The sequence below is a fragment of the Oryctolagus cuniculus genome, chromosome 6, assembly GCF_051225735.1.
Source record: "Oryctolagus cuniculus isolate XC-2025 breed Fujian yellow rabbit chromosome 6, ASM5122573v1, whole genome shotgun sequence".
Taxonomy (NCBI): domain Eukaryota; kingdom Metazoa; phylum Chordata; class Mammalia; order Lagomorpha; family Leporidae; genus Oryctolagus; species Oryctolagus cuniculus.
Window position 1 is genome coordinate 77,535,691 of NC_142872.1, and position 13,578 is coordinate 77,549,268.

The window sequence follows — 13,578 nt, forward strand, 5'->3', positions numbered from 1 at the left end:
AGGATACACAGTAGACTCATAGAATGGCAGATGTCCTAAATAGCACTCTGGCCTCAGAATCAGCCCTTAAGGCATTTGGATCTGGCTGAAGAGCCCATGAGAGTATTTCAGGCATGGAAAGCCAAGACACCCTGGGAAAAAAAAAAAAAAAAAAAGAATACTTAAATGGCAGATCTCTGCGAGTGAGATCCCAGTGGAAAGAATGGGGCCATCAAAGAAGGAGGTACCTTTCTCTGAAGGGAGGAGAGAACTTCTACTTTGACTATGACCCTGTCAGAATAAGATCGAAGTCAGCGAACTCAAAAGTCTTCCATAGCCTTGGCAACTCATGACTAGAGCCTAGGGAGATTACTGACACCATAAACAAGAGTGTCAAATTGTTAAGTCAACAACAGGAGTCACTGTGTGCTTACTTCTCCTGTGGGATCTGTCCTTAGTGTGCTGTCCAATGTGAAGTAATGCTATAACTAATACTGAAACAGTATTTTACACTTTGTGTTTCTCTGTGGGTGCAAACTGATGAAATCTTTACTTAACATATACTGAATTGATCTTCTGTATATAAAGATAATTGAAAATGAATCTTGATGTGAATGGAATGGGAGAGGGAGCAGGAGATGGGAGGGGTGTGAGTGGGAGGAAAATTATGGGGGGGAGCCATTCTAATCCATTAACTGTACTTTGAAAATTTATATTTACTAAATAAAAAAAAAGATAAAGAAAAAAGGAATTTTCTTGTTACATGAAAAAGTAGACAAAAGACCAAGAATATGACAGAACATATGATATCAGTCCGTGAGATACAGCAGTCAACTGTAAAGAGCCTTGTCAACAGAGAAATTGAAAAGGAGGCAATAACAGAAAAGAATTTACCAAAGTGAAAAAGGAACAGAATGCATTACAAGACCCAGAGTGGCCAACTCAATCAATTACAAATGCTGTGACCAAGTATCAGCAAATTTCAAAACCCATGATCTCCAGCAAGAATCCAATAATAAAGTCAACTGTGAAGGAACAAGATACAGACTTCAGACTTCTCATTGGCAACACTGTTGCTGGATGCTAATGGAATGATACTTTAATAGCTTTGAGGGAAAGCACACTTTAAACCAGAATTGCTTCCCTAACCAAAATGCAAAATAAAAAGATATTTTCAGATAGATAAGGATTCAAAGGGATAGAAAGATTTCTAGGGTAGGAGTTTGGTGAGGAACTAAGTTAAGGGAACTTTATGATTTTACAAAATAGCTGTGGAATAAAAAGGAATCTCTGGGAGAAAAGGAGCACTGAGAGAATAAATGGATAAAATAAAAGAAGTGACAGCACAGAGTGGTCACTGGTTCCTGAAGCCAGGAACTATCTCCTTAGAGGAATCCAGGAACCAAGGAATAGGACACATGAGGATAAATAAGGAGTCCTTACATAGTTCCTCGGTTTAGAGCAACACGTTATTTGGGGGCCTAATGTTGTGGAGTAGCAGGTAAAGCTGCCACTTGCGATGCCAGCATCCCATTTGGACACAAGTTCATGTGCCAGCTGCTTCACTTTTTTTAAAGAATTATTTTATTTCTTTGAAGGATAGAGTTACAGAGAGAAGTAGAGCCAGAGAGAGAGAAAGGTCTTCCATTCTACTGGTTCACTCCCCAAATGACTGCAACGGCAAGAGCAGAGCTGATCCGAAGCCAGGAGCCAGGAGCCAGGAGCTTCTTCCAGGTCTCCCATGCAGGTGCAGGGACCCAAGGACTTGAGCCATCTTATATTGCTTTCCCAGGTCATAGCAAAGAGTTGGATCAGAAGAAGAGCAGCCGGGACTTGAACCAGCACACATATGGAATGCTGGCGCTGCAGGCTGGGGCTTTAACCTACTGTGCCACAGCACCAGCCTCCTGTTTCACTTCTGATCCAGCTCTCTGATAATTGCCTGAAAAAAGCAGCAAAAGATGGACCAAGTGGTTGGGCCCCTGCCACCCATGTGGGAGAACCACAAGAAACCCTAGGGTCCTGGCTTCAGTAAGGCCCGGTCCCAGTTCCAGCCATTGTGACCATCTGAGGAGTGAACCAGCGGGTGGGAGACCTCTATCCCTTCTTTCCTTCTCTCACCATAACACTGATTTGCAAATAAATTAATTAATCTTGAAAACAACAACCACAGCATTATTTGTAAGGTTCTACTCACATAAATTGTGCTTATCACTTTTCAGCTTATATATTCAGTCTATCCACAAAGCAAAAGAGACTGGGTTGTGATTGCAGGATGGAGTGTAAACAGGTACAACCTTGAAAGGATATCCAGATGGGAAATGGGTCATGGAAGAGAGGAAGGCAGAGGAAAGAATAGAGATTCAGACACTCACCTTGTAAAGCAGGGCATTCATTAAAAAATGCAAATAGCAATGGTACAGAAAGACCAGATCAAATGCATTATATAAAATGTCAAAGGTAGCACACAGAAGAACTGGTGTGCCAAACATTGGAATACAAAAAAAGGAGAGAGGAAAGAGACAGAATAGAGGTGATCTTACCTATCTTATATGTTGAGGAATCTATAAATCTTTCTTAAATTAATAAATAAAAAGACCGTAATACTAATAACTTAGCATTAATGATGACTCATTATATCCCAGTGTTCTAAATGTTTTTATGTGTTTATGCATTAATTCTTATAATAACTCCAAAAGAAAAGCAAAGAAACTGTGGCACAGAAACTTTAAAAATCTGTAGGGAACCCCATCTGGGGACATCCTGGGACCTGGTTTCAAATATAAAACATGTTGGGACAGGCACAGTGAGTTAAGTTGCCACTTGGGACACCTTTATCCCTTAGTGGAGATAAGTGGAGCCTGGCTGAAGTCCTTGCTACCCATTTCCAGTTGAGCATCCTGCTAATGAACCTGGGAAGGAAGCAGATGATGGCTCAACTCCTTGAGTTCCTGCCACCCATATGGGAGACCAGGATGGAATTTCTGACTCTTGGCTGAGGCCTGGACCAACTCTTGCTGTTGCAGCTATTTGGGGAGTGAACCAGCAGATAGAAGATTCTCTCTCTCTCTCTCTCTCTCTCTCTCTCCCCCCCCCCCTTACATAATAAGTAAATGTTTTTTTTAAAAATATAATATGATATATATTCTTCATTTTACAGATAAGGAAACTGAGTTGCAGAGTAGTTAAGTAATATGGACAAGGTCAGCCATACTACTTAAACTATAAAAGTGCTCATGAAAATAATAACAATTAAAATAATTTTTAAAGCTCATCTCATAGGAAAGGCAAGGGTGGATCTGGAGATGGCTACTTTTCATTACAATAATTCCACCCTTATCTAGAGCTTCCCTTTCTGAGGTTTCAGTGACCCTCAGTCAATTACAATAGAATATTTCATGTAACATTCCAGAAACAAATACTTCTTGGGTTTTTAGTTGCATGCCACAGTGGGTAGCATGATGATCTTGTCCTTCCTGCCATCCAGCCCAAGATGTGAATTATTCCTTTGTCTACCATAGCCATTCTTTTTTCTAAAATTTTTTCTTATTTTTTTTTACAGGCAGAGTGGACAGTGAGAGAGAGAGACAGAGAGAAAGGTCTTCTTTTGCCATTGGTTCACCCTCCAATGGCCGCCACAGCCGGCGCGCTGTGGCCGGCACACCGCGCTGATCCGGTGGCAGGAGCCAGGTGCTTTCTCCTGGTTTCCCATGGGGTGCAGGGCCCAAGCACTTGGGCCATCCTCTGCTGCACTCCCTGGCCACAGCAGAGAGCTGGCCTGGAAGAGGGGCAACTGGGACAGAATCCGGCGCCCCGACCGGGACTAGAACCTGGTGTGCCGGCGCCACAAGGTGGAGGATTAGCCTATTGAGCTAAGGTGCCGGCCTACCATAGCCATTCTGTATACACTATCTGTCAGCCACTTAGTAACTATCCCAGTTATAAGAGTCACTGTTGTGGTATCACTGTGCTCGTGTTCAAGTAACCCTGATTTTAATCAGTAATGATTCCAAAAGCACAGGAGTGATGAGGCAAAGGAGGCTCCACGTCATAATACATGGAAGGGGAGACTCACTCTGGTCCTGCATGGCTACATTTCAGGGCATATAAGAAAAATACATACAGAAGAGTACTATTCTTGGTTTCAGGCATCCAGTTGGAACATATCCCCTGTGGATAAGGTGATTACTGTATTAAATCTTTTCTATGCACATGTGAGTGCATGTGTGTGTGTGAATAATGGTGTCATTGCTGCAGAGCATCTAATCTAATGATTTTCTGAGAGAGGTTTTGAATCCAAAGCCCTACAAGTGGAGGTGTTGAGGGATGCATGTTACAGTCCTCACCAACAAAGCATACAGTATCAGCAGTTACAAGTGAGTGGGTTTTCTCGATTCTCATTCTCTTCCTCCTCATGCTAGCTAGACAGAAACTCAGGATTTGAAGGAGTTGCAAGATGTAAGGATCCTGGGTCCCTGAGTGACCCATGGACAGAAAGCTCCTTCCACACTCACATTCTCCACCCACCCACACCACACTATTATGTGGTTTTCACACTTTTATTGTGTGAAACCAATGGTATAGTGTTTAGCCTGCATGGACTAACAGCTTACAAATGGCAGAGTGCAATATTCTCCAATATCAATATCCAATCACCCTTTCTTCTACAGCAGAGTTTGGCAAAGTAGAGTCCATGAGTCAGGTCCAGTCTGAAGCTTGTGTTTGGGTGGCTGATATAGTTTTGATGTGATGTGTTCCCATTAAAACTCACAGTGAGCCTGTGGCGCTGGCACCCCAGGTTCTAGTCCCGGTCAGGGCGCCAGTTCTGTCCCGGTTGCTCCTCTTCCAGTCCAGCTCTCTGCTGTGGCCCGGGAAGGCAGTGGAGGATGGCTCAAGTTCGTGGGCTCTGCACCCGCATGGGAGACCAGGAGGAAGCGCCTGACTCCTGGTTTCGCATCGGCACAGTGCCAGCCGTAGCGGCCATTTGAGGGTGAACCAACAGAAGGAAGACTTCTCTCTGTCTCTCTTACTGTCTAACTCTGCCTGTAAAAACAAAAACAAAAACAAAAACAAAAAGAAACAAACAAACAAACAAAAAAACAAACCTCACACTGAGATTTGATTGCCAGTGTAGCAGTATTGGGAAGTGGTGCATTCAATGTCTTTCTCAAGAGAATGGATTAGTTCTTGCAGGAATAGGTCAGTTCTTTCCAGAGCACATTGCTATAAATGAGATCAGCCCCTTTGTCCCTTGCCTCTCTTCTCTCATGCCTGCTTGCTTTTCCATTTTCCATTATGAGACAGAGTAACAGTAAGGCCCTTACCTTAGATTCCTCAGCCTCCAGAACTGTTACCCCCAATCATCCTCATTCCTTAATATATTACACAGTCTCAGGTATTCTGTTACAGCAACAGAAAACAGACACAGGGCACAGTGGCCCATGAGCAAAGAATGGTTTTCACAATTTTAAAGAGTGCAGGAAAGAGAAGGAGAATGAAGAGGAGATAATAGAGGAGGAGGATGAAAAGTAGAAGAGAAGGAAATACAGCTATGGTCCTTTTTCCTCTGGCCCTCTATTGATATTATTCAACAACCCCACATCTCCCAGGGTTACAGTAGAAACTCAACAAGTGGAAGGCTCAAAATAAAGACTCCATTTCTGAGCCTCATTTGCAATGGTGGAAGGCCATTAGTCTATGTGGTGGATAAGCAGATTAGAATAGAAAGCTGGGGACAGCTTCCTGGCATCTGCTCAACTCAGCAGTTACACCTCACTCCTCTCCCTGCTTCTTCATTTGTTTTTTCTTTTTTGCCATTTCTTTTTAAATTATTACTTTAAATTGGTAAAAATTGAATGCATTTATCATATACAACATAAGGCTTTGAAGGTTATACACATTGTGGAATAACCAAAGCTGACCAATTAACACATGCATTGTCTCCCATACTTACCAGGTCTTCATTTTTTAAATTTTTTTTATTAATCTTTTTTTCTTTTTTTTTTATTTGAATGACACAGGCTCAGAGAGGGATAAAGAGGGAGAGAAACCTCTTGTCCATTAGTTCATTAACCAAATGCACACAAAGGATTAGGCTGACGTCAACCCAGATGTCCTACAGAGATGACATGAACCCTATAACAGACCCTGCCCTCAGGCTGTGTGTTAACAGAAAGCTGGACTCAAGAGTGGAGCCAGGACTTGAATTCAGGCACTCCAATATGGACTGTAGGCGTCTCATACAAGGTGTTAACCACTACTCCAAATGCCCACCCCATATTTACCATCTTTGTGATGGAAACAAAACATCTCAGCAATTTTTAAGAATACAATGCGGGGCCAGCGCTGTGGCACAGTGGGTTAATGCCCTGGCCTGAAGTGCCGGCATCCCATATGGGCGCTGGTTCTAGTCCTGGCTGCTTCTCTTCCAATCCAGCTCTCTGCTACGGCCTGGGAAAGCAGTAGAAGATGGCCCAAGTCCTTGGGCCCCTGCACCTGCGTGGAAGACCTGGAAGTAGCTCCTGGCTCCTGGCTTTGGATCAGTGCAGCTTTGGCCGGAGCGGCCATCTGGGGAGTGAGCCATCAGACAGACCTCTCTCTCTCTCTCTCTGCCTCTGCTTCTCCTCTCTCTGTGTAACTCTGACTTTCAAATAAATAAATATTTTTTAAAAAAGAATACAATTCATCATTAATAGCCACAGACACCATGTTGTAAAAGTAAATCTCTCAAACTTACTCTTCCTAGCTGAAACTGTGTATCCTTCATCCAGCAGCTTCCCAATTTTCCTCCACTTCTCCACAAAACCAACATTCTCCTCTCTGCGAGATCAACTTTTTTAGAGTCCACAGAAGTGAGGTCAAATAGGTCTGTGTTTCTGAGGCTTACATAACTTCCCTCGGCATGTGAGGCAGGGTCCTCCAGCTTGACCCATGCTGTCAAACAAAACAGGACATCCCTCTTTTTATGTCTGTGCTCCCTTTTTCTTTGCCTCTTATCCTTCCAAATAGTGAAGAAATGGTTGAGCAACTGAGGTTTGTGGACTAAAGCTGCCATATTTTTCCTGGGCTGGATGCCTTCTTGTTTGTATGTGAGTGAGCAATGCATTTCTGCCTTAATTAATCACATATTTTAATGTTTATTTCTCCCAGCTAAACCTACTGCTCGACAATAAAAGATGTGAATATGTTGCTCTGATTTTTTCCCCAAAAAATGTAACTTACTCAATGGTATGTTTCTGGAGTTTGAATCCATCCCAAGAAAATATCTAAACATAGGTTATGACCCCACATTGTAGGATAATGCTTTTTTAGTGGAAATAAATTGACCTTCTTTTCCTATGGCTAAATGATCATTTAACTCTGTTTTCTGGGACAAACATAAAGAGAGAATACTGAGTGGAAACCAATCTGACTTAGAGAGACCAAAGCAAAATAAATTTCTGATTTCCAGCACAAATGAGTAGCTCCACCCACTGACCTAGTTTTCTGTGGATCCGTCAGGGTCCTGGTGGGAAACAGATGGCACACTCAACCGGGTAGTGTGAGGAGTGTTACATGAAGAGACTGCAAAGTTGTGAGCAGGGCGGGGGAATCAGGAAGGGATGGTGGAATATTCCAGGCAGAACGGGAGCGGCTGCCTGGGAGCCCCTGGCAAGAGATATAGCCATTGCAAGAGGCTCACCTCTCCCCATGGCAACCCCATAGGGAGGCACCTGGAGTTGTACACCCTAGCTTCACACTGTGCCTCCTGCCAATCTCATCTGCAGACCCCATCGTGAAGTCTGGTGAAGGAGAAGGTGGATAACGTGAAGAGTGGGTCTAGAGGGGCAGAGGGGCAATATCATCCAGATCATCCATGACAGGAACCAGCATACAGAATACTGCATTTTATAATTTTCACCACCCCACCTCCCTATCAAAGAGGGATCTGTTTCAAGACCCCCAGTGGATGCCTGAAACCAAGAACAATACTGGACACTATTTTGTGTTTACTATTTCCTAGACATACATACCTATGAGAAAGTTTAATTTGTAAATTAGGCACATAAGAGATTGGCAACAAATGTTAATATAGAAAAATTATAACAATATACAGATACTCCTTGATTTATGATGGGACTAGTATCTTAATAAACCTATCATAAGTCAAAAATGCCATAAGTCAAAAATGCATCTAATATACTTATCCTAGCAAAGATCAAAGCTTAGCCTAACCTACCTTAAATTTGCTTGGAGTTTTTATATTAACCTGCAATTAGATAATATAACACAAAGCCTATTTTGTAATAAAATGTTGAGGATCTCATATAATTTATTAAAAACAGCCCTGAAAATGAAAAATAGAATACTTCTATGGGCACACTTTTGTATCCTGGTAGATAAAGAAATTGCAAGTTGAGAATAATCTCAATTGCACTGCAATAAAAGTTATGTAACTCTCTCTCTCTCTCTCTCTCTCTCTCTATTTTATTGTGCTGGACTCACTTTCTTATGTTGATGTGAGATAATACAAAGCCTACAGCACAATTTGTTACTGTCAATTGGAACATGTTTTCACACCTTCCATAGAAAAATTTAATGCCTTTTTCATCATAACTAATCACATACTATCCATTGCGGTCAGAACATTGGCAGTTTGATGTGCAGCTGCAAAACTTGCAGAAATTTCTTTTTCCTCCTTCACAGTTTCAGGTAAAGGATTTCTTTTCCCGTAAGTCTCAGCAATCTCAACATCTGATTTTTTTTTTTCTCAGTAAGTCAAGGACTTCCACCTTTTCACTTTAAAGGAAGCATTTTCCAGCTTCGCTTTAGGACGTCATGATTGCTAGCACTTTGGGGCCAAGACTAAGTAGAATCGGGGTTACCTGGACACAAGCACTGGGATACAACAGTGGATCCTACAACCCAGAAACCAAGATGGCTACTAAATGACTAACAGGTGAGTAGCATATAGAGGATAGACACTCTGGACAAAGGGAGCATTCACTGCCCAGGAGAGACAGAGCTGGGCAGCATGAGATTTTATCATACTACTCAGAATTTAAAATGTATGAGTGTTTATTTTTAAACTTTTCCATTTAACATTTTCAGATCACAGTTGCCCATGGATAACTGAAACCACAAAATGTGAAGCCATGGATAAGGGGGAACTTAAGGAGGTTGCCTCTGAGGTTCTATCTGTGAATCATTCAACTCTTGAAAAAAGAATCATTCTATTAGAAAATCTAATTAGGTGTCCCAATCCTGGTGTAGTCTATTGGGGCAGAGAAACACAGAGGATTGTTTCGCCATAGAGTATATTCCCAAACTTCCAGAGGAAGAGGATATTTGTAAAGTGGGTGTAACATGGGAGTCAGATTTAGAAAGGAGACCCCCCCAACACAGCAAGAACATTGTGCTACATAGCCCCAAACATCAGAGGGTATTTTATACCATTACTATTTAAACAAATAGTGAAACAAAGTGAACTTGCCCTTCATTCTGAAAGTGTGTCAGTGACAAATCAAATTCAATCATTTTCTAACTCTACAAAACTCATTTTCAAAGTTTTGAGATAATTGCAACCAACCATTTATGTTCTAGGAGAAGGATGGGAGGAAGCCTCTGGATATGTGATTTTTTATCAGAACACTCTCCCCTATAATCACCTGACATATTCTTATCTATTTCCTTGTTGACTGCTGCCCCCAGTAAGCATTGGTGTTTTGTTAAAAGGAATTACACCTGTCTTGGTGTCTCCCAGTAGATACCCAACAAAAGTTTGTTAAATAAATTAGCATCAATGTATATAAATGCATATCAACATATTCATTTTCTGAGACACTGGTATAGGATTTCAGAGCAGCTCAGTTCCACTTTATTTGTTGGCATCAGAAGAAAGGATACAAACAAGCACAATCAACACCCACTTCAAGTGACACTTCCTCAAGGAAGCTCTCCATGATCAAATGAAGGTGCTGTCTACACCAAATCCTCAGAATATATTGGCTTGTCTTTCAGATTTTGTTAGTAATTTTTCATTCACATTGCTTTTTCCTTGCTACTGGACAGTTACTGACAGATTCTTTGACTATGAGGAATAATTGTGTGCTACCTTTTTCTCATTGAGTGTTTCATTTCCCAGAGGAACACCATAAAAACTTACTGAATCAGTGAGATTGAGACGTGCAGGAATTCTCATGACATAAAGATCTCTTCTCTGCCCTCTTTGACATCTTTTTTGCATTTCTTCTGCATATTCTGGAAACCTGAACTGCTTGAATTGTTCTGTCAGGTGGAAATAATGATATTTACATCACCTTACATGAGGGGGAAATTTTTAAATATTCACAGTGCTCTTCAAATGTTTATCATATTATGAGGAAAGATTTTGGGCTCACTATTTTAACATCAAACTAGAACTCCATTGACCAAGCTTTGATTTATTTCAAGGACAAATGGCATGACCTTTGAGTGGTTCACAACAAAGAAAAATCTATTAGAATTATAGAATGTCAAGGTTGGATAGAAAAGCAAATAATTTTCATGTTTTACAGTCACAAAAACTAAAAAGAGTAATTCAATTGTTGGTCTGAATATATGTAAAACACTGGAATCAATTTTACAGGAATCCAAAAAATGTATGCAAGTAGCTGCAATGGAAATTCACAAGAACAATGAACATGCAGCTTCGATGAAAACCCAAACCTGCAGAGTGTCTGCAGTTGGAAACCAGGTGAATGAAAGAGCCAGAAATGCAAAGTGTAGTCCATTTGGCAGGTTCCAGTGCCAAACAGAGCACCTGCCCCCACAGCTTTGTACACCCATATACTTTGGCACGATGCACACATCTGCTGAGAGTGGCTCTTGAAGGGTGAGACATGATGGACAGACAGTGGAGAAAAAAGTCACTCTGGGCATGCCTGGCTCAGACAAGGCTATGAGCTGCTGCTTTCTTTGGGCACTGGAATTGTCTGCATATCGGATGATGTAAGATTCCAAAGCAACAGAGTGAGCACAAGGACAAATCAAAATCTTCAGGTAGATTTTTTTTTATAAATTATTTGCATATTTATTTAAATGAGGGGTAAAGAGAGACAGAAAGAGCTTGCATCCTCTGGTTCCCTCCACAGATATCCACAATGGTCCCAGCTGGGATCAAAGCCAGGAGCAGGAAACTTAATTCATGTCTCTGCCATGGGTGGCAGGGACCCAACTACTTGAACCATCACTGCTGCCTCCCAGGGCCTCCACTAGCAGGAAGTTGGAGTCAGGAGCCAGGGAGCAAATATAAGGCAGCACCTTAAAGGCTAGGCCAAACACCAACCTCAGTGCTTGCTTGTTTTTAACAAGCATAAATGTAATCCTGAAAACAAGAGAATGTTCACAGCTTTAGAGATACACAATACTCCCTCCCAGAGTCTGTGTGCATAATCCCCCTCTCACTCTATGGCATTATGTTAAGTGGAAATAACAAGCAAGGAGCCCTTCACATGAGTCTCGGATGATCTTCCAGGTGAAGACAGACATACGATGTGGAAGAAGTTTGGATCAGCAGGAATCCAGGGAGCATCTACTGCCTGCCAGGCATTGTGGTAGGCACTGGCATTACACATGTGAACAGAGTCCTCACACCCCAGTGGGATGAATAAATAAACCCAGTGTATTTTCAGCCTGCATTTGTTGAGACTAGGAAAATAGTGCAGAAAACTGTAGAAAAGAAAATACCAACTATGTGAATAAAAATATTAACTACAGAGGTATCTGCCATTTAACAGACACTACATCAATTTTAAAAACCTCATTTCCTGCCAAGTATTCTGAGGGTTAGGTGAATATGCTTCATTTTACAGAAGGGTCACACTGAAGCTAATCGTGGAGTGCAATAACCAAGCTGTGACCTGGCAACTAGGGGGCAAATTCAAGGTTCATCCAGTCTAGACCAATTCTAAACTCAACTCATGTTCTTTCCACTCTTCCACACTGTGCTGACTGCCAAAACATGCACCGCATACATGGCCAGCTTCACTTAGGTTTGTCTTGTATTAAAGGGAATGAGACCTAGACATAACTGACAAAACTGTAAGATACAAGTGTATGCTAAGGGACAAATAGAATATACAAATGTGGGTGAGTTCTTAGAAAAAGATACCATTTCTTGAGCATTTAATAAAGTACTGTTTTAAACACTCTACATGTTTTATCTAAATTTCTAAAAGTATAAAATAAGCCTAGACTTTCTTAGCTTGCTTATTGTAACTAAATTATTTTAAAGCCATCAGAAATAAAATAGTGCCTTGGGACAAACAATATTTTTGAACCCTTATAAATCATATTTGTGGGAGGTTCACTGGGCAAAACAAATAATGGTTCTGAATGCTGAGGGGAGATGAAAAAAGAAGTGGAAGGTATTGTTTCTAATGCCATAAAGTTCCTAGTCTGAACAGAAACCCACTTCCAAGGCCATAAAAACTCTATGAGCAGCCAGAAATTAACATGAATCAGCTATTTACATAAATATTAGTGGGAGGCAAAGTGGATGTATTTTGATGGAAATAAGTTTTGATCAGGTGTTTTAAACCATTGGCCAGAGAAGAATTGAAAGATAATTATAGGTAAGGGAAATGGATTAAAACCATAAACAAATAAGAGAAGGAAGGAGCGACTATAATAAAATAATTAGCATAATACACATAGCATAGTACCTGACCTAAAGGAAATGCTTAGTGAATGTCAATTTTGCCTCTTCCTTCACCCCTGCTTTGGGCAAGGCTCTTGATTACAGGAGAAAGAAAACACCAACTGCACCTGCTTGAAACCAAACACGGTTACTTACTGGCCCATGATGTGGCTATAGAGTATAGGAGATCCTATCTGTTGCTCAGCCCTTTGGCCCTGGATTTTCCTCTCCAGCCCACCCACATCCTGCTGAACAGACTCCTCCAAATTCACTCTTTCACTCATCCAGCCCCATGCCTAGCACCAATGAGAACCTGTTCTTCCAGGTGTTTGAACTGCCATATAGTTGTTGCCAACTATATGTTGGAGTCAGGTTATATGCTCACTGCTTGACCTCTGGAAGGTCTTTAGCTTTCACTCAAAATGAAATGGGAGCCACTGGCAGCTTTTGAGAAGGGAGGCATGATGTGACTTAAATATTAAAAGAAGCAAGCAGATTAGCTGTTAACAGGCAAAGCTGGAACCTAAGAGTTTTCCAGGAGGTTCTAGCAGCAATTAGATGGGCCATGCTGGTGCTCTCACCCAAGGTATAGGCAGTGGGGAGTCAATGTGAGGCGTCAGATTCAGGGGACTGTATTTTCAGGGCGGGGCCCAGATAAATTCCTGAATGACTGGATGTGGTATACAGGAGAGAGAGGTGTCAAAGACCCCATACTGGGAGTAGAGGTTGACAGAGAGCAGGTATCTACTAGAGAAAATCAAGATATCTATTAGAAATCCAACTCAGGAACAGGAAGTGGGTATATAAGGGGTCTTCAAAAAATTTATAGAAATATACATTATACACAAGTATGCATGAATTTCAAAAATTTTACACAAAATTTATTTTTGAATTCCATTTTCCATAAACTATTTAAAGTCTCCTCATATAGTGTTTGAATG

At 41.3% G+C, this 13,578-nt stretch overlaps 1 long non-coding RNA gene across 2 annotated transcripts in view; it reads right to left on the reverse strand.

The window, feature by feature from the left end:
* LOC149126192 (uncharacterized) overlaps window positions 1-13,578 on the reverse strand; it is a 141,076-nt gene that overhangs the window by 58,257 nt on the left and 69,241 nt on the right. The window contains exon 3 of one of the 2 annotated variants that reach the window (XR_016235640.1): window positions 3,734-5,022. The exons of the other annotated variant lie outside the window; for it this stretch is intronic. This is a non-coding gene — a long non-coding RNA (uncharacterized LOC149126192). Of the gene's footprint in view, window positions 1-3,733; window positions 5,023-13,578 lie in introns of those variants that run through there. 2 annotated transcript variants of the gene reach the window in all.